This window comes from Coloeus monedula (genome assembly GCF_965178545.1).
Source record: "Coloeus monedula genome assembly, chromosome: 1".
Lineage (NCBI taxonomy): Eukaryota > Metazoa > Chordata > Aves > Passeriformes > Corvidae > Coloeus > Coloeus monedula.
In genome coordinates, this window is record NC_138781.1 from 156207570 (window position 1) to 156232422 (window position 24853).

Below are 24853 nucleotides of genomic sequence, written 5' to 3' on the forward strand. Positions count from 1 at the left end.
CACGAGAACACCATCTTGAGCACTCCTTCCTGCTGACACCCTCCTTTGGACTATTTATTGCATATATGGCGTTCTTTCATTCCAAAGCATCTTTTTTGGTCTGGGTTTTTAGTGCTTCCAGGCTCCCCAAGATTACTGGAATTCTCATATTTGATCACCCCAACAACAAACTAATGCTAAAATTTCATTTTCAGCTGGACAAACATTTAAATCCCATGAGAAAGTTAAAATAAGTTGCTGAACTAGTTCCATAAACCAAGTTAAGTTCAAGTTTTTTCTATAAGCATTAAATAGCTCAGAACAAAAAGCACTCGAGAAAGCATTTCTCTACCTACTCGGAATTTACAGAAATTAAGATGTAAGTAGTTTATCATAAATGTAAAATACTCTGCGTATTAAAAAAAACATATCCACTTTACATAACACAAGTTCTGAGTGAGTAAAGCCTACAAAATACATGTTCCGGAGTAGGAGCAATTATTTTAATTGCAGGCTAGTCATAAAATGTTTAACTGCTGGCAGACTCAGGCAACATGACATTCAGTAGAATTTAAAAGTATACATGTTAGCTCTTATTCAAAAAATCAGCAGAACGTGTATGTTGTATTACACACTAAGGGTCATGGACTACTCTCCTGCACAAACTGGCTTTAAAGTCTCTGCTGTTTTCTCATGCCTGATTCACCTCCTGTGAAGGATTTAATTCCCCTTCCCTAAACACCACCTTCCATATGCAGTTCTAGGGTGAGGCACTGAGAGGAAGGCAGTTCATCACTCCAGAATATTCTGTGATGCACTGGGGCAGCCTGCACATGGCAAGGAGGATGACACCAAGCCAGGAGCATTAGTCCCGGGAAAGGATAAAGAGGCAGGACAAAAGAGGATATCTGAGATTTAGCCCATTTGAGCAAGGCTCTTAAGGGATGACTGAAAAAGTTATTTCTGAAGTGGAAGATGACGGGGAATGATCAGATAATTTAAGAGCCAGGAATAATGGGTGGTAGATGGAGGTAGACTTTGAAGCTGTAATTGACACAGATAAGCACAGCATATTTTAAACATGCCAGAAAAAGCAGTAACAGTGTTCAAGTGCAATAGCAAGAGGCACAATGGACAGGTTTTATCTAGAAGAACTGAGAATTACTGCTCCATTATGTCAATTTTGTGGTAAGCATAACGCTAGACTTCCTGTAGCACTTTCATCTGACTCCAAGTGCACGTCTAATACAAAAGCCAGAGAATAACAAGAGCCTCTCAGAAAGGTCTTCAGTTCTTTCCCAAGCCCTGCTCAGTTGTGTTCATATTCATTTTAGACTGATATATATTCTGCTACTGCTTTTTCCAAGTTCATTTTGAATTTGGCAAGTTTGAATAGTGGCATTCAAAGAGGGAGACAAATTCATTTACCTGATGGAAGTAAATATAACTAGTTTTTATGCAGCGAAGAACTCCAAAGTAAATGGCACCTGAAGAGAAGCTGGATTAAAATACCAATGCTGAATTCTCTGATGTCTGCATCCAGCACAAATTGTTTTTCATGGCTGGTTCTCAAGGGCATTTTCAAAACTAACAACAAATAAAGCAGTAGAATGAAAATTTTCATCCATGGGAAGAGATTCCTGTTGGGCACTGTACACAGGTTGGGTGTGAAGAGAACTTTAGATACAGAAATATTTCTGATCTTGCCAAGTGTTTATGGGAGGAGGGGACTGATGACACTCTCTCTTCCTAAGTTTAATTGCACATGTTTTACTTTGACCTTTGGCCATGTTTTAGCAATGACAAAAACCTATAAAGCAATAATTAATATTTCAACGAAACAGACAGGTAATATATTCAAAAAACTAATCTGTAAGCAAAATTTTATAAAGCTTCTCAAATTGCTTGCAGTCTTACCTGTTATACTTTTACTACCTACCTTCCACTGAGGCATAATATGACTGGTGTCAAACACAAAACATGTTACAGGCTTGACAAGACAATAATCCTGTGCCTCAAATAGGTACTGTTCACAGACACAGCCTGTGAACCATTAGAGAACCAAAGGAAAATAACTGCCTTTCCTCAGGGTTTGCCAAAGAAGAGGAAGTGTTATATAGGTCATATCTGTAGCCCATGAAATTCTGTGGTTTTCTTTTCCCTAGTGAGCACTACGATGCTTAAGATGCACAAAGAGCTCATGCTACACAATTACACAACATGATGCCTCAGGCAAATGACTTCTATCACACATCTCAGCATGTTTTTAAGTTCAGGACTTGGGGGTTTGACAAGCAGTGTTCCTGCATTTGTGATGCCACCATATGGAGGTCAGCAGACTGGTAGTACACCCATCAACACCGAAATAAATGGGGTTAACTCATTTAAAATAAATGAGTTAAAATAAATGAGTGATCCTGACCAAATCTTTGAAGAGTGAACTATTTTTGATGCATGTTTCCAGACCTCTCTTGCTAACAAGGAATAGGAATGCACTGCTTGACAAGTAACTAGAATTTCTGAACCAGTGCCAAAGCATATGACTGTAAGCTGTGAAGTACACAACACGTTTCAGGTAATCACACGCGTAGTTTTTTGAGCTGTAATAAAGCTTGGCAAGTAGAAAACAGTTAAATGGGCCCAACTGAATACCATGAGAAGATTTCAAATCTTTTGGAAGGTTTTCTTCCTATAAAGCCATTGGGCACTCCCTCAGGCATTTATTGGTGTAAGAAACAGTCTCAGAAGAGTTGGTATGCACTAGTTATAAAAACCCAAAACAATGAGAAAAATAAGCACAGCCTATGAAAAACTGGAATGAACAAACTGAAAAAGATGGAAAGAGTCCTGTCCAAGTGCTCCTGAATATCTAAGAAAAAGAAGGAGAGGACTGAAGAGAGGCAAACTACCCCTTATCTCATCCTCTTTGAAGTTTATTGCATTAACTTCCAGTCACTTATACAGCTGTCACCTGTCTTCAAGATCTGCCTCTTACATTATCATGACTTTCTTTTATATGCAAGGGTACAGACTGACCAAAGCTGTCTCAGAGCATGAAGAGCTGCATTCAGTTTTGCTCACAGGAATTATTTTCTAATTATGTAGGAAATACCCTAACTCAAAGATTCTACGGTTTAAATGAATTTTAACTTCTTGATGCTGAAAGGAAGGATGAAGAGACATGTTGAGCCATCATTGCATACAATGTCTTTTCATTGTTTACCACGATCTTCAGAAGGGAAAATAGCTAGGAATCAATTAATCAATTATTACAGAATTTAAATAGGCTTTAATGATTCTGGTCACAGTTGTCATCACTGCATTAGGACCTGTCAGTGATCCATGCTGCTCAACACATCAAAAAAGCCCCAAACAACAAAAACAAGCCCAACTAAGTGTACTTTTTCATGAAATATTCAAATGTTTACCTGGAAAAAAAGTGTAAGACTGCAGATGCTGCCAGTCTAATGGGAGAAGATTTTTGTTCCTCCCAGAGCCTTACAACTTACCCTCCTCCAATGCTTCAGTGAGTGCATCCCACAGACATCCATGCTAGCAACCACACTTTCACCTGTGAATCATGTCAGGCTGACAAGCCTATAAGTGCCCAGCCATTGAATTTATTTGTCAAATACTTTTCTGCCACATTGGTTTATGCTCAGGTTTTCAAGTAATCTGGCCGTATCTTGAAAAGTTATCTAGACTGACTTAAACTTAGCTTTAATATTAGCATTAGAAATAAAGGCATTCTGAGTTTATCTGTCTTATCCTCGGGCTAAATAAATGTTTGGCTGAGCACTTCTACCACCATATTGCAGACAAACATCACTTATTACTCCTTCCACAATTCAATTCGAAGTGGACAATGGGTTCTGCTTCGGCATCTGACTGGCTTGTGAAAGGACACATCATTTGGGCTTGTGCCTTTTCAAGAGTAAAATGGCTTTTGTCCAAGCATAATTGCTGGTGTTTTGAGTTCAAATGCTCTGTGTTCCACCAAAGAGAATGCTGCTGTGAAAGAGCAGTTCTTAAAGGCAAGACTGACCTTCAACCCCTCTGCAAGCATGGCTACACCACCTTACAAAGCCTTGCCCATTCTCAAAATACATTAAACATTACTCTGTAAGATCGGGCAACTGATTTTGTAAAGAAATATCACATAAAATACATTACCAGTTTATTACACTGCTTACACTCTAGGTTTCTCAATCACTTTAAGCTGGTATAAACAAGTACTTCCTCTAAGGGCACCAGTCTGTTTTTCCTTTTCTTTGCCCCTGGTTCCTTACCCCCACTGCTTCCTGCACAGCCACACCAGCAGCACAGCAGCAAACCAGACACTGTAACTGATCCAGGCTGAAAACTAAGCTGACAAAAACATGTCCAAGCAGCTAAAGAAATCCTTTATAAAATCAGGTTGGCTGCATGGATCCATACCATTGTAACAGAGAGGCACAGGAGTGGCTGAAAGTGTCCCTTTGGGGAGCAATTCCCAAAGCCAGTGTGAAATTGCAGCTCACAGAGGAAAGGAGCTATCGGTGGATCCCTGCGGCTGCAAGGTCAAAAAGCAAACTCATCTGCCCAGCTCCAGACACCTGCTGTGCAGAAGGATCCTCAGGCATGCTGGGAAAGCTCTCATGTACTTTCCTTGTACTTGCCAGATGCAAGGCAGAACACCACTTGCTTGGCCAACAGGCAGCTATTTTCTCCCTGGTTGTTTTGCGGCTCTGTTGCTAATTATTAGCAGCTGTTTATAGTAACAGAACTGGCCACAAGGGATGTTTTTTTGGCCCATGTCAATACTCAAGTGTTCAGTCACTCCACTAGGAAGAAAAGCATCTAGAACACATACCTGGAGGTTTTGGCCCAGCTGGATAAATGTGCTCAACTACCCTACTCGAAGTTAGGAGGATGGGCTGTATCCCTCTGTGATCTGATTAAGTCGTTCCATCATAAAGGTGTAGACAAACCCTGTGACTTTCTGTATAGGTGAGTCATAAGGCCTTTGGTTCAAAAGGGCAGCAATTATAAGCAGGCAGTTGTTTGAATTCCCATTAAGACTTCTGACAGCCAAATGCAAACACTGAAAGCTTTTTAGCTACTACTTTCTAAAAACAGAACTGTATTAACCCTATCAGAGGGGGAAGACTATATTTTTTTTTAAAATCAATTATACCATGTATTACTTAACAGCATTCCCATACATGAGCTATATCACCTCCAGATCCTGAAAGTCAACCTCTCATTTTAAAACAGTCTTATATTACACTGGACTGGCCTGTTGTGAATCACTAAAACCCTGCCAAAGGAAAAAGGTTAAGGCTAACTGGATGCAATAAAGAACCACATTTGACATGTCCCAACATCTAATTCTTCATTCAGGTCATCAGAGGCATTGAAGCACAACAGCATGGACCAGCTTCTTCTAAAGGACACCATGCCTAAACAACCCTATGGCTAACACTGACTGCAGGTCAGATTCTTAGCAAGTTCATCTTGGACACCAAGATTTGAAAAAAAAAAAAAAAAAAAAAAAAGGAGAAAGAAAGAGAAAAGAGTGACTGGAAACAGCACAATGCTTTTGCATCATGACCTGCTTTTGAAGCTACCACACAATTTAGGCCACAGAAGCAAGGTCTGGGGGGCAGGGGTAAGTCATTCTGCAGCACATTGTGAATTAAAACAATATGGAGCAATCCACCTCACACGGAGAAACAGCATTTTTTCCACTTCTTCCAACACAAACTTTTGCCTGCCCTCAGGACTCTTCACACATTGTAAGTCAGTTGATGTCTTTTACAACCTCTGCCTTGCTATTTAAGACAGAACACAATGTTTGAAATATAAATTCATGTAAGAGAAGCAGATGATGCTGGCAGCTTTTCTACTCTTAATGCCAAACATCTGACATCCTCTACTCCCCCAACAAATAAATACCCAAACCACAATGCAAAACATAAAAGGAAGGGTGTGAACAGCTTGATTTTGGAAGGCTTAATTAAGACTTGTTGCACTCTTTCCTCAGTATGTATACAAAATTCCAGAAATTATTAAAGCCTGACATACACAGGGGCTTACAAACTCCAGCCCTGCCAATGTTAAATCTTCCATAGGGTTTCCTGCTTCCTTTTTTCCATAAAGCACGGCCCTGATTAGAACCCCTTTAGCTTTCTTGGGGCCCTCTTTCCACCCCCTCGGAGCTTACTCAGAAAATGACCAAGAGTAAGATTTTGGCTCCTGCTGGAAGATGGCATGATGCAGTCACAGATGGCAATCTGGGCATGATAAACTCCCCTGATGGGATTTTTCCTGCCCAGACACATGAAGAGAAATAGAAAGCTCTAGAGGTAAGGTGGAGAGGTGAAGGTGCTTGTGACATCAGGGAGAGCAGCTTTGTAAGACAGCACTATTTCATCATTCTTTGTATTTTGGGGGCCAACATCACTTCTCTGTTCATTACTGGGAAAAATACATAGGAAATCATGGGTCTTTATGCAATTACTGAAACAATTCTGGGAAGCCATCTTTTTAAGAGGGATCCAGAATTTAATGTGAGACAGACTTTATTCAGTGGATTGGATATTATACTGCTCCCTAAAGGCACAGCCTGTTACTAATATTAGATCAGATTACATTGTTAAATCACAGTTGCTACTGTTTTTAGTAGGAAATACTTCATTTTGTTAAACTGGAGAGGTGGCATTATCTGATTTAACTTGTATTTTGATTTACTGATAAGTAAAAAAGTCATATATACTCACATTACCTTAATGTTTATTAATACAGATACATTAAACAAGTAAACAGCTAAGGGGATATGTGCATAAACAGCAGTAGAGAAGCCTTTAGAGCTAATGGAAAACATAACAGCTGGGACCAGGGATGCTGGGAAAAAAACAGGCACTAAGAAGCAGTTTCACAGCACAGCAAAGGCATAGGCATGCCTGATTTGTGACCGCTGGATCTCCAATTAGTAGGTTCTACACCCAGAATTAGGTAAAGGGCAAGACAGCAAGCAGTAACAGCTCTCAAAACCAAACACTTACAACCAAGTCACCACAAAAGCACAAAACTCAAAAGTCATGGGGACAGAGATCACTCGGGCCAGTGTGCAAATACGCTGTTATGGGCTGACATTGTTGCAAGTAATGACTTTCACTAAGAAAACCCACTGATTTGGTCAGATAGGCACAAACTTCAGTCTGGCCTAAGCTAAAAGTATGGTCCAGCTTGGAATGGTCCTACTAAAAGATCCTCAAGTTTTTAAACCATGTTGAACATGAATGTTATCTCCCATCAGAGTTAAGTGGATTCATTCCCTCTGTCTCTGTGAAGCAGAACAGAGGAAAACAAAATTAAGGCTATCATCAGCAAACATCTTAATACATAACCAAGTGGATTAACTGCACCAATCCTACCTTCCTTCAGAAGGAAGGGCAATGTCTAACGCAGTGGGGCTGCTGGTGCAAGAATAATCCTATCAGGGCATCATTGCCAGTAGCATTTTCTTTTCCTTCAAGTTCTTTCACCAAGGCTGTTCTTCTGATTGCAGTGGGGAAAATGGAATACACCAGAGCAACCTTTTCAAGTTACTCCCCAGAATGAGAAATACTTTCTGTAATAGGTTGAGACTAGAGTTTTGCATGAATATTCATCCATACTAATAGTCAAGCCAGGACTGATTACTTCTGTATTTACAAAGTTAGATATTTCTTGCAGATGCTACTGTACCTACTATGAAAAGCACATTATTTTCACGTACTGGCATTTAAACTAATCATATTCACTGCCTGAAAATTCACAGCCTGGTTTCTTCAGGCTGCAAATGCTTAAGAAACCCAAATACTGCCAGAATATGTATTAGACAATTACAGAAGCTATTCAATAGATCAAGACAAAAAAGAGCACAGCATAGATCTTCATAAGCCGACTTCCTCTAGCATATCATTAACGTCTGCAAAGTCTAATTCATTGGAATTATCTCCAATTACCAGTCCCTAAACGCATTACCATCATTCAATCTCAGAAAACTCTGTTAAAGGAAGCTTTTGAAAATATCCCTAGAATTTTGTTCACCCTCCAACAAAGATGGAGAAGTCAGGTTTTTGACCAGGTTTTACTAACTCTGAGGAAATAATTACTCCCTCAGAAAAAAACCAAAGCATCTCAGAAGAGGGTTTCTCACATTTCAGATTCCCCAAAGGGTTTGTAAACAAGTATATATAACTGGTTATATCATCTTGCACTAAGTGTTCTCATTTTGCCTTGTTTGAGTGGACTCACGGATCAAAGGGGAACCTCATCACCATGACTGCTTGGTAATAAACCAGCATTTACAGCCTAACTTGCAGTTTGAGCCCACACCAACTCATCATGATTGCTGGAAATTGTCTCCTGTCAGCACAAAGGAGAGAGATTCCTTCCCTTCCCCACCCAAGCTTCGCCGAGCTTCCCTCCATCTGAGCCAAGGAAAATACTTTAACATCCCCTGATGAAGTATTAAATGGAACTCATCACTACAGTACTGAAAGAAAGGAATAAAGGTGTTTAGAGATAACATTTATTTTTACTTACTTCCTGGCACCCAAAGAATCCCACCTTCTCCTAAATCCGTGCTACAAAGGGTGTGGTAAAAGAGCTGCTTTTCACCCCTCTGGCCCCACACCTGCGATGCATGAGGTGGTGCTAATAGAGGAAATGGCAGGTTTAGGGTGCAGCACCTTCGGTAAACATCTCCCTTTAGCAATACAAATAATTACAAACAAGCACTGAGAAAGCATACTCCATAAAAAGTATTGCTGGAGCACTTGAGCAGATCCCTGCTCCAGTTTTTTAGGCTGTCCCAAATACCAGTGTGACAGACGTGTTTATGTACACTGCCATGAAGTAGAGCTATATGATTTAGTTCCTCAATTATTTAGACAAACATTTGAACTGACCTAGCAGTGATACATAGCTTGTATATTTTAAGGAAGGTATTAGAGAAACAAAATTAAGAATCCCCTCTTAACCCCAATAATTATTAAACCTTAAGAAAATCAGAGAATTACTGTTTGGTCAACAATATGGATAAATCAGCACTTATAGGTTGCATCACCACACTGATTTCAGACCTTATCTACAGCATTTAGGATCAATACTGTAAGAACCTCCACAACCAGTACTTCTAACAAAGTAGGGAACACACACCACATAAGAGTTACACCTTATAGGAGACAGAAATACAGGTAATAAACAGACAATATTTTGGCCAAGTTACAAACCATCCATTTTAGACAATTTTAGTGCAAATAATATGCTTTAGACAGCTAGCTTATAAGCAGCCCCACAGAAAGCTGATGGCCACATTTAAGAGCAGCTTGATCAGGACATTTTGATTTTGGACAGTGAACAAATGCTATTTTAGAATGTGTTTTGCCAAGCTCTAACCCTGTTAGAACTGGCAGGATAAGATATTTACTGACATGTACACTAAAATAATAAGAGACTACAAGTGCTTGGCAGTTAGACTTGATACATGAAGACCAGCTAGCAGGGCAATATTTAGAGGACACAAACTTCTTCCATTTGTGACTCTGTAGAACTATGAAATACTTGGCAAAGGCTTGCCAGAATTTGGCATTTTTACCTAATTTGGGAATGACTGTCAGCTGTTCTCCTCTTAGAGGATGCACAAGCTCCAGCATCCATGCCACTTCAACAGCAGACAGCTGGACCACTATGGGATGAGACCTGCAGCACTTCTGCACCAGAGAAGTGTTTGTACCCTGCTGTCACACCAGTGCAAACACTATAGAACTACTTGCAGGTGAAAATATTTGAAAGCAAACATCTCCCAGTCTAGATTTAGCCCTCTCAGTCAGACAATTCAGTCATGCTCTGTCAGTCCATCAACTTTTCCTGTATGCTTCTTGCAAAATACACAGCTGCCATCCTCCAAGGAAAACTCAACATATAACCCAAGGGACAAAGCTGCACTGTGAGATGGGGGTGGAGCTCATCCACGGAACTCTAAGCATCTTCTTATTATCCAGAGCATAGGTCTTTCACCCCTTTAAGTCTCCACAGAGACAAGTTTCCAGAGCAGAGGGGTTAAGAGGAATCAATGGTTTCAGCAGCTGCACTATAACTATTTGTCACAAGCCAGCTGGGACTACCACAAGCAGGCTGTAAAGGCAGTAGAGATGCTAATGTACATTTAAATACCTTGAACACTGGTTGCCCTTGTGAGCTGTTATTCCCACTTCCTGCAAAAAAACCCAAAACCAAAACCAACCCACCCAAAACAACAAGCAAATGCTGTTTGAAAGGCATCTAGTTTCCCAAAAGCATTTTCTGTTGGAGGTTACTATCAGATAACAGCTGGATTACCTAAAACATCCTCAGTGAATTAAACTTTCACATGCTAAAGCAGCTTTTCTTGAATATCCGTAAGAACTAAACATTGTTGCAATAGTGTCTACAGGACTAGGCAGGCTTCTTTTAGGAAGGGGAGAGTTTCTTTGCATTAAAAACATATTTAAAGTCAACAAGTCATAGCCAATATTAATTTAGCTGTAAGATTCAAAGTGATTGCACTTGAGTCATTCTATAGATACAGGGCTGCTGACATAAAGAACAGGGCAGTGAGAGGTTCAGCCTATACAAGCATAATTGATTGTTTAGAAAACAAAGCTAATCTAGTGGTTGTTTCTTTATACAAGGCTAATTGCATACCAGCTAGAGCGCCTTTCCAGATCATTCTCAGAGGCAGAATGAATTTGTGGTCAGATAGTATCACAGGTATTTCTCTAAGAATGCAGAACTGCTTTAATACTAGCAGCCACTGAAAGCAGCATATGTGAAGAGCAAAACAATGAGGGAAACACCAGAACTGCAGCACACAAAATAGCTTGATACCAAAGTGTAACAGCTGAGCTGGCAGGTTATCCTACTAGACATCGAATATCCTCAGAAAGGGGTGGAATCCTCTCTGCAAAGTGCACTCAGAGAGCAAGCAATCTCCTTCGCTCATTCTGTTACCCTGGATAGATCCTGAAATCTCAAGCCAAGGGGGAAATCCAGAGAAAGAAGTAGTAACCTGAACACCTGACAAGGTAAGTTTGGCTTTGTGCCTTTATTGTTTAAAGAGACACCAAAACACATGTGCAGTTAGTGTAAGCTGCCTTCAGAGGAAGGAATATAAAAGCAACTCCACAGAATGTGAGTAGGTGCAAATAACAGCTGCAACTTCAATTCAGGACCAAATATCTCCTTAAAATTTTTAAAAGGCACACCAACTACAGCTTGGAGAGTAACAAGTTTAAAATTTAGTGATTTGAAGGATAAACAGGAACAGCAATGTCTTGCTCAGATAAATATTTTACAATTAGTCTAACAGGCACCTAACATTAAAGGACCTCTCAGCTCAGGGGCTGTAGGGCTGTTCACAGAAAGAAGCAGAACTGACCAAACTGTGAGCTGATCAGTGAATACTGCCTTCAGTGCACTGAAGCTACCTGCTTATGCATCTAAACAGACAGGAGCATTCTCTGAATTTGAGTAATAACATCTAGCAAGAGCGTGGGCTTCATGAAGAGAGTTAAGTTAAACAGCTCTCATTCATCTTCTGTCATCCACACACCTTTATTAAAGGGCTTAAAGTTTGTGCCTGCATCACTGACATTTCCTCATCTTGCTCCTCTCACATTCAGTCTGGATTTGTTTCTGCTGCTCTGCTCAGATGGCAGAAGAAGTACCAGAGCAAGATTTTTAGACTGTACTCTTTCCTGTGGTTTAATCATCTTTATGGTTTGGCAGCAGCTGTTGGGAACAGGCACAGCACAAAACAGGGACTCAGCTTTGTAAGCTCTCAGAGCTTTCTGTTCCCTGATCCTAAAAGTATAAGGGATGCAGACTCTTCTCACTGCTCCTCTGGAAAGCTGAGCCTGACCTCACAGTATTCCAGATGTTACATTTCCAGCTGCCTGATCTATCACTCCTAATGAACTTGCAACTTATTATTGCAAGATTCTACTTGCAATAATATATGAAATTTCTCGATTTTCAAAACTGTCTTGATGTTCATCTTCCAGGAGACGGCAACTGCCCACAGCAGCATCCCAAGCAAGGAGCATCACTAATGGCAGAGGTCAGACAAAGGATGATGGGAGCACACATACACCTGGCTGAAGCTGTTTGGTGGTTTTCACTAGATAAACTTCAAAGGGATGTTCTCTTTCTGTGCTGCAGAAGAAATGACAGGCTTGCAGCTGTGGGGGAAAATGGGGGAGACCAGGAAGACAGTTGTAATTTCTACAAGGGAATGAGTTAAAGTTGCAAAACTAAAGTACTTGAATGAATACTGCACATATCACCTATCTCAACTTTTCAAAGAGTTTTACGTCTTCAGACTATTTCTTTAAACAACTGCTCTACTTTTAACTGAACACTTTCTGTTATCAGTTTATTCTGGTACAAGATAGTGGCTTGGCTTCCACCCCAGTTCCCATGAAGATAGTTAACACTTACAGATTCCTTTCTCTAACATCACAACCAGCTAAATCCATTTATTGGAGTTCATAAGGAATAGGACATTCATTCCTGAATTATTTTTCTGTCTCACTTTCTGCAAGGAGTTTATAAGTAACAGTTTGTTGAACAGACTTGCCATTCAACTTCCCCACCTACTTGGCAGTGTCCTAGAAAAACAGACAAAAAGTTGTTACCTTCATATAGCAATGCATATAGTCCTAAGTATTTGAAGTGCTACACTGCTTAAAGTATACACCTGTTAAGAGCAGGCAAACCAAAAATACAAAGTGACAGAAGCTTTGAGAAACTGGCAGTTATCCTGGTGACACTGTGGTGATGTTAACTTTGCCTAGCATTTCTAAAAGCCTTGTGTAAGCACTTTGGCATACTGGATAACTTGTTATAGGTCTCTGGTTCAAGGAAGAGATTTTAGAATTGATTCCAGACAAGTAGAATTGCCTGAATTTGGTCACTCAGGAAGTCTTCCGGGGAAAATTCTACTCTGAAACACTTGAAGATTTTCATAAATTAGCAGTCATGTAGGATTTCACAAGTTTTATTAATAAGCAGTAGGATGTACCATGCATCTGTGAATATATTCAGACTCTGTTAAACTTAGATGAAAGCATCACTGAAGTGGGCAGGACACTCAAACGACATTACAACAGCTTCCACAAATTTTGCTGTGAAGAGTAGCTGACTCCAAAACAGTATTCCTAAGTAGGGTTTCAGGAGCTTTCTAGTGTCGGTCCAGAAGTATTATCAGCCCATGCACTGAGAGCAGGTTTACTAAACAGGGATCTGTAACAATTCAAAAGGATAGTGTGAAATAAAACCAAAAAACCTAGCAAATATTTATTCAAACACTGCTCCTTGTAGCAGTTTGGAGAAGGGATTGCACATTTTTCAGGAAGACCTGTGGATTCCAGCAGAGAAGCATAACCCAAGTCAGTACACCCTGCTGAAAAGAGGTATTCTCACTTTTGTCCTAATGTTCTCTTAGAGGTGAGGACCACCTCATATGACAAATTATTCCTTATCAAGTACAGTAACTTCAGCCAAATGCTTCAGTGAGCAAAGCACATTGTAAATCAGATTGAGCCAAGCAGAAAAAAACTGGGAGAGGAAATAATCAAGAGGATAGGACCCAGAAGACATGGCTACAAAGTCTGAAGGGCATGAGATTATTTTACATCTCTAAACAAAGTCTTGACAGAGGGTTTCAAATGTAGGAGCTGCTGAAAGCACAAAAAGGTATCAGAAAGGTAACGATTGGGCCAAGTTGTAACCAGAATTAGAGAATATTTTCTAGATGCTATGGGTAACAGAAGTGCTATTATCCATCATGGGGAGGACAACTGGCAGGTTCACTCCTGCCTTGCCCCACTCATGGATCAACTTCTCACAGCTCTACATGCTGAGGGTTAATTCCCTGCCATTCTTTCACCTTCACTTGTGAGCACACACTATTTCCCACCTCCCAGAGCCCACAAAGGCACAGACATTTGCATGTGCTGCATGTGTGGGTGTGAGTCTTCAGCAGTAACACAGGAAGCTGAGGAAGAAAACTATTCATTTCTTGTAGCTTGTGAACAAGAAAGTACATCTAGTATTTGACCAACAAATTCTTAAAGTTAATGCAAGTTACTGGTCAACACAGAGCTATTTGACATTTTACACTTTAGTCACTTGTCAGAGTGAGGAAGCCCAAAGGGTGATAAATTTCATGGTTACTGAACCTTATTTTAATGAAATGCATGGCTTGCCCTTCTGGGCTGTATTTTATTTTGGCAGCTTTACTGAGAGCACTGTGCTTAGTCATTTTACTTTTTCAATTACAGGACTAGAATATGCAATAAACTAATGTTTTTACTGTTTGAACAATCACCTGCCAGATTTTCAGGAGGAATAATATTTGATTAAAGCAATCAGCAGTTAACCATAACATATCCTTAAATGTTTTAGGTTTTAAGAGCCTAAATATATTGTTGCTTTGTACAGCAGTCAGGATTTAATAGATAAAACAGGGGCACCACATCCCTTTTATCTAATTTAAGTGGAATCCATTTATCATCCTGTAAAAGCTTTAAGTTTTTATTCTTCCAGTAACAAATTTCAAAGTTCATTGTATTACCTCTGTATAAATATTTCTGCAAAACACATGGGCAGACTTTTGACCCATAAATTTCTCTGGAGAAGTACAGATGATCATATAGTAAAACAGTCACAATTCAAAAGGTCACTTCTATTTTGTTTTAAACCTTCCCTTTTAAGCAAAAAAATATTTAAATTCAAGTTTCAATTCCACATTAAATCAGCCCTGATGTGACACGTTACTATCCTTAACTTGTATTCTGGTTCTCAGTCAAGCTGCAGTCAGTTTAAGTTAATTGGGGTAAAGAGTTAGGGGATAAAAAGTCATAGTTTATGAGGAAAAAATAAAACCTGCAGGAAAATTCCCATGGCACCTGTAAAATTCTTCCTACTTATCTGTAGTAATGTGAACAGCAGTGTGCATAACTCAAACATGTTTTGGCTAGGAAAGCTTTTTCACCTTTCTCTGAGGACTTTGTGTGCTCTTGCTCACCACTCATACATGAAATCTGGAAAAACAGAATGAATATACAATGTGCAACTGTATTCTGCATTTTACCTGATGAAAGAATACTTGTCATGTTACAATAAGCATCAACCAGGCTTAAATCTTGACTGGCACAGAGAGCAAAACTCAGCCTTCAAAACATGGAACTGAAATTAGCATGGACAAATTTCCCAAGTATGAAATGTTAATTCCTTCTGAAGAATAGTGCAATCAAAACAGACTCCAGTTTACTTTAGGACACATCGGCTAAATCAGCCATCTGGGCAGGATCCTGAGAGGCCTGATCCCAGATTTCTTTGCTGAACAGAAAACAAACTGCACACATGTATGTGCCTTCTCACATGCTTTTTATTAAACACTCCCTACCATGAGGAGCAGGCCTGACAACCATTTGCTGAGATTACACTGATTTCAGAAGCACTGGCAGTTCTATGCTGCAGCCACAGCTGAATCCCACTAGTCTGTGAGCAGTGACACTTGTCTGTCACGTTGGATACATCCTCCCCACATATGCCAGGAGTGAAACTCTCCACCTACCTGATGAAAAAAAGCTTCCCAGACTTTGAGACTTTTGCTGCACGATCTACAGTTTAAGTCTGTGCCTAAACTACTTGGAAGTCTTGGGAGTGCAGATCTAACATTAAATTACAGGCCTAGATATAAACAATGTAAGATGTATTCATCACTCATGTAAGCCTGCTGTATTTTCATTATTCCCTGCAAGGCTGAAAGGGTCACAGCAATACTACAAGCCTAAGCCCTTTCAGATGCAAAAAGACAGGACTTGTGTAGCTTTAGTCTTAGCTGCTCACATCAAGCAACTTAGAGCTCCAGTTTGTCCTGTGAGGCTAACGAATTAATGAAGGAAAATTCTGGGCTCCTGCTTGCTTTATCAGGATGGAGCAGAGAAGTTTCCAGCCTTGGCTTCCTGCTTTCCTCTCAGTCCAGTCCAGTATTTTAAAAATTTCTCTGGTGAAAGCCAAGAATTGGCCAGTGTTCTTGTTATTCTCATTCTTTGAAAAGATATGACTATTACCCAGACAATGAGAAAGGAAGTTATTTAATCCCTACATCAACAGTGAGTAAGAAAATGAAGTATTATAACAGGAGCGTAACTGCATCAGGTAAAAATTAAAAGTTATGCTGGACAGTCATTAATGCAAAAATAAGGAACCCATTTTTATTTAATATTTTGACACAGGCAGGCTTCCATTCATTTTCTAAGTTGCAGGGAAATGCAATATTAATGAACTGAATGCTGCTATTGGAGATAAACCAAGTGTTGCTTTCATTTGCATAGTACTTCCACTCTGACCACACTCATTTAGATGCAAGAAAGAGTATAGTGCATAGTGAAGGTGTTATAAATACAGAGTTGAAGTACTTAAACACATACCCTTATTAAAAATATACCTTTAGTATTAAAGCTTGGGGAACCATTACCAACACCTCTTTATTTCAGACTATTTTTTTTTCACAGAGAAAGCAATTTTACTGCAACTGCCTGAAGCACAGAACTGCAGCAGCTTTCTTATCCCATCTCCTAGGGCAAGATCACCAAATCATTTGGACAGCAGAAATTTCTGCATGTAAAGCTGAAATTTTATTACCTACTTAAAGATTTTGTCTTTTGCAAGCTGTGGTGTGTGTGTGTGTGTGTGTGTATATATATATACACACACACACACACAGAGTCAATACAGTAATTGCATGTAGGGACTTCAAGCTTTCTCTGGCAGGGATGTTTGACCAGGGATGTTTGACCACAGGCCACTTACCAGCAGTGGCTTTGTCAGTGGGTAGCCCCTAAAACTTCAAAGGTCAGAAAAGGCCATCGGGACACATCAGTTACTAAATTCCAAACAGACAGAATGAGGCTGTGATCCACAGTCAGGGCAACTTACCAGGTTCATTGAAGGATCCTGCAAGTGAGATTTTTGGCAATACACAGACTCCTCACAGAGCCACCCAGACAGGGAGTCTGTTGACAAAGAGCTTCTTAAAGAGGCTGAAGTGCAGGGAACAGTGTAGCCAGTATTGTACCAGTGATAAATTCAGGCATTAATTACAACCAGTTATTCAGTAACCAGCCTTAACAAAGAACTGGAACTGATTTCTTAGAATGTGTTAATTTAGGAGCACAGTTAATGAGGAGGACAGCTACTAAGTGCAGCTCAGGGAAATACCAGGCGGTGTTGGGCTGCTGGAATGAGCTGGAAGTTTGTAGTCTGATGAATGTACATGTTTAGTAGTTTGCAGTTAAAAAAAACCCAAGTGCTCAATAAGTGTATCTCTACCACAAAAAGGTAGTATGATGCAGTGAAATCTCTTCAAGGAGTACAGAGTCAAGTTTATACTGAACATCCCTGACACTCAGCAGGTTTTACATTGACAAAGTGATTTTACAGAGATCTAGCCATGAACAGGCTAAGAATACCCTGAGACAAAGTAGTGAGACTTTATCTTAAGTCATCACACCAAGACTATCACTTGCCCACAAATATATCCTGCTGTTCCTAACCAGTAAAAGGCTTACTAACAATACAATACCAAACTCACTAGACACACAGGCATCTGATGTTAGCACAAAATTCACTGTATGGGAACCCAAACCCTTTTATATACAGCTTAATTGGGGGCTACTATACAACTGAAAGGCCGTGGTAGTATCCAGGTCATATGCATACAAAGAAGATTAGAGATCCCACTAGTACTATAGGGTCAAAGGCTTATTTTCAAATGGCACCCTGAACTGTCACACAAAGTATTCCAGAGCAGTTGTCTGGAAGAGGACACACCTTATCTGATTCAGTTCCATTTCTTCAGTAGACTGAAAGATCGACTATGCAGCTGCATAATGAGAGTTTTGAACAGACTGTACCTGGAAGATGACAAATTGGAAAGGTGATCTGAAAACAAAGCAGCAGAAAAGGCTCCAACTGTAACACCAGTAATGACTGTAAGAGCATGAAGGGAACAGATAACTGCCCATTCACTCTCTTTTTCAGCCCATTGAAGGAAATTTTTTGACTTTTAGGGAGGCAGAAGTGCTATGATGTTGGAAACAATCAGGGTACCTGTGCACTGAGAAGTGTAAGCCTTTTCCCTCTCTACACCAAAGTTAGAAGCAGAACAAGAGCCAAGAAAAAGAACCAGCCTACATCACAAGCTGATTCCCCCAGATACATATCAGACAGCAAACAGGACGTGCACTTGAAGTGCTGGTGTTAAAGCAAGCTGTGCATTTGTTTTGGGTTATTTTTTGAACTCTTGGGAGTTAGCTGGCCAGCCACACTACTCTAAGGAGCAATAGTTCAGACTGTCAAATCACTCCTCTGGGAGTACCCAGAGCCAGACTGCTCAGGCCAGTGCACTTGCTCAGATATTCCCCTCATAAAATGGGAGGAGTATTTTTTACCCTGCATGTGTGGCTTCTTCCTCCCCACACACACACAAAAAACCAAAACCAACCAAAAAAACCCACAACCCCCTGAAACTCTTGTTACCTGGAAGCACAGATCCAGCATCAAGACTATTTAAGAGTTGACTCCTGTTCCTGTTATTTGTACTTCCATATGATTGGTAAGAAAGTTGTAGGTTAAACAGTGCTCACGTTAAATGTATTCTGGAAGACTGTTTGCTGTGTGTAAGTGATGATAGGAAATTAAGTGGCACAGAAATCTGACTGCTCTGCAGTCATCGCTTGCTGGGTTAAGCCACTGGTTTCTGGATGTGGTCCAGAAAGATTGATCACATATTCAAGGACAGAATGCAGAAGATAAGAGTGACATGTAGCTGTGCTTTTGTAAAAAGAACACTGAGTTCGGCCCCCAGTTAGATCATTTATTTATCTGGCACTGAAGGGTGATAATGGCTTGTTTTCAAGTCTCCAAAATAAATGAATTATACTGCATGCAGAAGTAGTCCAGGCCAGCCAGCAGAGAATAGAAAATATGCAGGGTCAGCATAACACTGGTTTCAATTTCAGTTACAAAAACATTAGAGTTCTCATTTAAAACAAGATGAGGAAACTAGGTCCTCTCTCCACTCTGCTGAGAGAACCAACCTTGCTCTCCTCAGAACACTGACAAAATCCACTTCAAATATAGTTCAGCAAAACAAGTCCGGGTAACACCTTGCTGCTGCCATTTACACACTAGAATTTTCTTAAAGGCATCTTCGGCTTACTGTTAGCACTAAGCTTTATCTCCTACGCTTTTATGCCTTGCTACGTGAGCAGCAGCTATTGACTGACAATTTCAGTCATGCAGGGGAAGTATGTCTCAGTCCCCTCCCAGAACGCCTCAGGCCACCAGATTAGTCCATTTTCATATAACGCTGCAAAAGACTGTGTCAAGCCTGAAGTGTCAGTCCAGCCAGGTCTCCTAAAGCTGAAGTTTAACAGTCTTTATCCATCATAAATGGGAGTCCTGGAAATCAAGTCTTCCCCAGCTTTAACTGGGTTTTAAGTTTTATTAGTGGTCCACATTGTGGAGACCAACTTCCCATCATCTATAGATTGAGATTCACGTTTTGAGCAGAATACATGCCAGCAAGAGCCAAACCAAGGTCAGGAACAGCTCTTAAGCCAAACCAAATCATTACCCAACAAAGGCCTTGTGTCCTGATGCTTGCCAGAGTCACTTGCCAAGAGCAAGTTTGATGAGGAAACCTGGCTGCTTGTCCCAAGTTGTTACAAAGCCGTATGCCAGCTGCAGTCTAAATGACTGCACAGCACTTGTTGGAAGTACCAGCAAGAAGGGGCTTTAGTTAATAGCCACCCTGTGCCAGTTAGGTCACAGCACAAACCACTCCATGGCTCAGACATTGCAGTGCTCTGAACCCATCACTGAGATGCCCAAAGTCCAGCTTTTAACTCAAGACAAATTTAGTCTTGGGCAATTCTATTGGAGGCCTAGATTTAATAGTATGATATCAGCTCTTTTTCATGCAGAGTATCTTGTTTCACTTAGAGGAATATTATACTTCTGTACCACACTAAAGAGTAATCAGAATATTTAGAACAGCAATAATTATTCAGTGCTTGGATACAAGAGCCCTTCACTGTTCCAGATGCGAGATATAATATCTGTTTACCAGTGGAAGCTTTGGGTAGTTTCTCTGGGCAGGGCTGTGACCCAAATGCAAGATGTGTGGGTAACTGATAAGCTGCCGACCTTAAAAGTCACCTGACAGCAGCAGTTTACTGAAAGCATGCAGTCCTTAGTTCACAACACTGCACAGCTTAACAGTCTCTGCTTCCATGCTTGGTTTCTGGGCTGCCCAGGATCTCCTGTCTGAAAGGTGACTCTCAGGCTGAAACACCAGCTGTCAAGCTGTACACCTAGTATCAGTCATCCTGACATCATTCTGCTTCAACTTTGACAACTGGATTGTTTTCTGTTTTTGCATGAAGCCTTAAACACACAACTGCTAGAAAGTTTATTGGACTTGATACAGCCATTACTGGGCAAATGTAATGCTCTGCTTAGGAAAAGTATTGTTTCACTCACGCCAGTTTAGTGCTGGTATATTAAGCTAAGCAATGTCTGCTGCACTCTGTAATCCCCAAGTCAACAGGCTACTGTTGAATGAAAGTGTTCAGTAAGGCTGACACTATGTTGAAGGACCAGGAGCTCCAACAGAATAGGTCAGACCAGTTAACCCATCTGTAAGGGAAACGACTGCACACAAGGCTGTTCCATTGGAGTTTTGATGAATCTTATGCCTATAGTTGGAATAGGTCACAGCCTGGGATCCTGCAAGTATTACAGATATAAAGGTCATGGGAGTGACCCTTGCAAAACCAAAATGCAGCACAAACAGTTTTTCATGTTACTCATTACTCTGCAAGCTGCTAAAGCTTCCTCCTCCATCACAACGGCCTTGTCACTTCCACAGGGCTCTCCTAGCAGATCAGCTGGAAAGCTCCATTTTAACTCCAATAGCTTTGCCTCTGTTCAACATGCTTTTACACTATTAAAAGTAGCCCATAGCATTGCAGTCAGTTTGAAGGGCAAGTGAAGCTTGTTTTTACATCAAGCACACCAGCACATGTGTACTGTTGCTCAACACACTGCTTGATCATTTGATGCAAGTATTTTCGGGTGGCTTATGGTGTTTGAGGGGCAGAGGAGGTTCAGACCACAAGTTAAGCTCAAAAGCAGCTGCCAGCTCCAGCTTGTTGTGATGGGCAACATGAAGGATTTCATTGTTTTGCCTAATATGCAAGCAGCAGTGCTCACATACTGTGAGTGAAACTGGCTTCCTACTCTAGGAATTGATGCTGGAAGTCATAAGGTGATCAACTAAGGATGACAGCAGTGCATCACAGGCAGTTTACAGACCATGCTAGAAAAGATCAAATGCTCCTGTGTAAAGGAACTGTTTATAGCTTAAATCAGTGTCTGAAGAGTTAAATGCAGCTGTGTTCACAACTGCAGGCACTACCTAGCAGGTCATTCCAGCTATCATCTTCCCACTCAGGAATTCATGACTCTTAAAGCTTCAACATCTTTTCTAAGCTACTCAGTTGGCAACATATTTTAACTGCAAGAAAGTTTTTCAAACATTAGATGCAGGCTCACTGGTGAATTACTCTGCAGGTACCATCCAATGTTAATATTCTCATTGCTTTTATAAATGATCCATTTAAGTTTATACAGGGATAGAGGCAGAGTCCATGCATTCCTGCCTCAGCACACAAGCAGAGCAACATTAGATTTCCAAGTCTTAACTTCCTAGCTGCCAGAGAATCCAGGACCAGAGTGAGTTTTAAGATAATTAACCTTGGAGGTCACAGCCCTGTGAGACAGGTCCAACTTCAGCCTGCTCTCTCAGACCCTGTATTTCCACCTGGAGGAATCAAGGCAATTACTTCAGAAAGCTCCTCAGATAGGCTCCACACTCGCTTCAGTGTGAAAACCTAAGGTCACATGCACTTAGACATACAAGCATGTGCATTGTTTCACTCAGTTACACCAAGCTTCACTGGAAGCCACGAAAATATTCTACTTGTGTTGCCCCACTGAAAAGGCACATGAGCAAAGTTGCACTTCATGAGTTTTGTTGTAACATGACACAGAAGCAGCAGCAGGGTCACCAGCTGTCAGTCAATGTTCCTGCCACCTTCTCATGACTAAGGACACCTCCAGCAGAAGACAACTTCCCTTGTCAGCACAGGGCAGCACAATACAACTGTATTTAAAACAGACTGAATTTTTAAGGCACATTTCAGCTTGGAGGGAGAGGATTGCCCTCGACTGCATACAGTCCCCACAGCATCCAAGCAAGATCACGTCAGCAGATACTGCTCATTCCTTTCTCAGCAACAGACTCCAGAGAGCAGCAGGCTCCTGCAGGAGTTAACCCGCAGTTATACAGAGGGTTTATCTGTAGAACAACACATTTTCCTTTTGCTGAAGATGCCTCAGTCATACATAATTGAGCACAAGAACTGCTATCATTTACTTGCTTGCAGAGGCACGGGCCAACCCATGTAAACTGGCCTCTGACATTACAAATAGCTAACTAAAATAGAAGTTGTTCCACTGATCCCACCCTTTACCTCATGGAAATTGTTATTTTGTCATGAAAACTGCCTTAAGTATCCAATTTAATCTAATTGATAGATGAATGAAGCACTCACTTCCAAGACAGCAGCTGCCATTACCTTTGGCATACACAGGAACTCACAGAGGTTTTTGGATGCTTCAGAGACTACTGGATGCAGTTTTAGGAGTTCAAGGTAGTGTCATCTTTTCAAACTTACAGTAAAAAGCACTTCTGTAAGCATCTACAGCCAAAGTGTCAAGTAAATAGCTTAATCTCTTGTCTGAAACCTCTTCCCTTATTTAAGAAGGGGAAAAATTAAGCATGTTGAACATTTCATCAATCCAGTATAATCACTAAACAAACCAAGCGAGGAAGACCGTATCTTTTGCAATACTGGTGGAAGAAGTCACACAAGCCATGTCAATGCAACCACATCAACAACCCCCTCTGCCAGATATTTACAAAAAAGCCTGACTTGGGGAGGGAAGCAGGAAGTATTCACCAGCTCGCTCTTTGAGCTCAAGCACCTGCTCAAGCCATATTTCATTAAATATTTTAGTAGCACTGTCTGATCACAGCAGTGGAACATGACGCAGCTCACACTGGAGCAGTTTTTTGCAGAGCAGAAAGGATACATGCTGTAACAGTGCAATTCCTTCCCACGGATCCTCATAATGCTGCAGTTATTTGGCTGTGCTCTGTACCTACTGCTGCCTCTCCTTGTAGAATTCTTGTAACATCTCCTTTCCTGAAGGAGAAAACATCTCCTCTGTCTAAGATGCAACATTCTGCATTATCTTTCCTATCCTTTCCCATTTATAAGTCCCTGAATTAGCCAGGCTCCAGCAACATTGATTCACTCACCGCACCCAGAGCCAAGTCAGAGTCTTGGCTAAATATTTTCCTCCCCTCCTTTTTCCCCTCTATACCTAGAGAATACTAAAGGCAAAGCACTCCAACAGAAAACTGCCCCACTGAGAGAGTATTTTTCCAGGTCAAGCAGAGCTTCTGCACCTGCTAAAGGTGCTAAATTAAGGCATGTTAAGAGTTGCTTCTTAAGGGAAACTGCTGCATTCATGGGAGGTTTAAGAGCAAAGTTAGAAGTAATTTCCCCCAGTACCCTCCCACCACCATCATATCAAGCAAGGGGAGATTCAACTGGTTTGTGATAAAGCTTTGAGATCAGGTTACAGCTTAAGTGTGGAATTATTCAAATGGCAGACTACTGAAGTTTAATAGTCTGAAAAGCTACACTAATTTCCATCTTTGATCCCTTTGTCAAATCCTCTTCGAGCACAGTCTCCACCCAACACAATCCCAAAGGGGCAGTTAATGAATTCTGATAAGAACAAGGTGGCTATCTCAGACACCCCAAACAAGTCTTTCCGACATCACCTTACTCATTCCTCATCCCTTCCCAACCTCTGTGGCCCAACATCTCCTTTGACTCGATTTCTCACCACAGCACATGGCATTTCCAATTTCCACCTCTGCAGCTTCGCATCTCCCTCACCTCCAAGACCCTCATTATCTTCCCATCTTCATGACTTCATATAGCCCTCATTCCAAAGCTCCCCAACCCTCTCACCTTTCCAGCCCCGTAACTCCTTCACGCAAAAAGTTTCTCAGCCCCTAACCCCAAACCTTTCTCATCTTCACCCCAACTCTTCCTCACCGTCATTAGCCCCTCACCTCAACTCTTTCTCACCTTCGCTAGCCCTTCACCTCCCTCACCCTCACGACCTTTTCACCCCAAGCCCTTCCTCGCCTTTACCAGCCCCTCAGTCCCCTCACCCGAAACCCTTCCTCGCCTTCACCAGCCCCTCATCCCCGGCACCCCACAGCTCCTCAGCCGCCCCTTGCCTCCATACCTCCTCCTCACTCCAGACACCCCTCACAGCCCAAGCTCCCACCGCGCCCCTTACCTGCCCCCGGGTCTCCCCCAGCACCCGGGACCTGCTCCGTGCGGCGGAGGGGGGAGGCGGCGGCAGCGCCGGGGAGGGCGGGGGGGATGAGGGAGGGAAGGAGGGAAGGGACGAGGTCACTGACGGCGGCGCGAGCGCGGCAGCACCGGGCAGCGGCGGCCGCTTTATACCGGGTCCTCGGGAACCGGCAGCCGCTTCCGCTTCCGCTTCCGCCCCCTCCCGCCCCCGGGATCATGAATATGCAGCGAGATAGGCGTGGCCTCCCTCGGGGTACGCGAGG

General features: G+C 41.5%; 1 protein-coding gene across 2 annotated transcripts in view; it reads right to left on the reverse strand.

The window, feature by feature from the left end:
• SLC45A4 (solute carrier family 45 member 4) overlaps positions 1 to 24853 on the reverse strand; it is an 85058-nt gene that overhangs the window by 38037 nt on the left and 22168 nt on the right. The window contains exon 1 of one of the 2 annotated variants that reach the window (XM_082289855.1): positions 24574 to 24706. The exons of the other annotated variant lie outside the window; for it this stretch is intronic. The gene's annotated coding sequence lies outside the window, so the exon portion shown is untranslated. Of the gene's footprint in view, positions 1 to 24573; positions 24707 to 24853 lie in introns of those variants that run through there. 2 annotated transcript variants of the gene reach the window in all.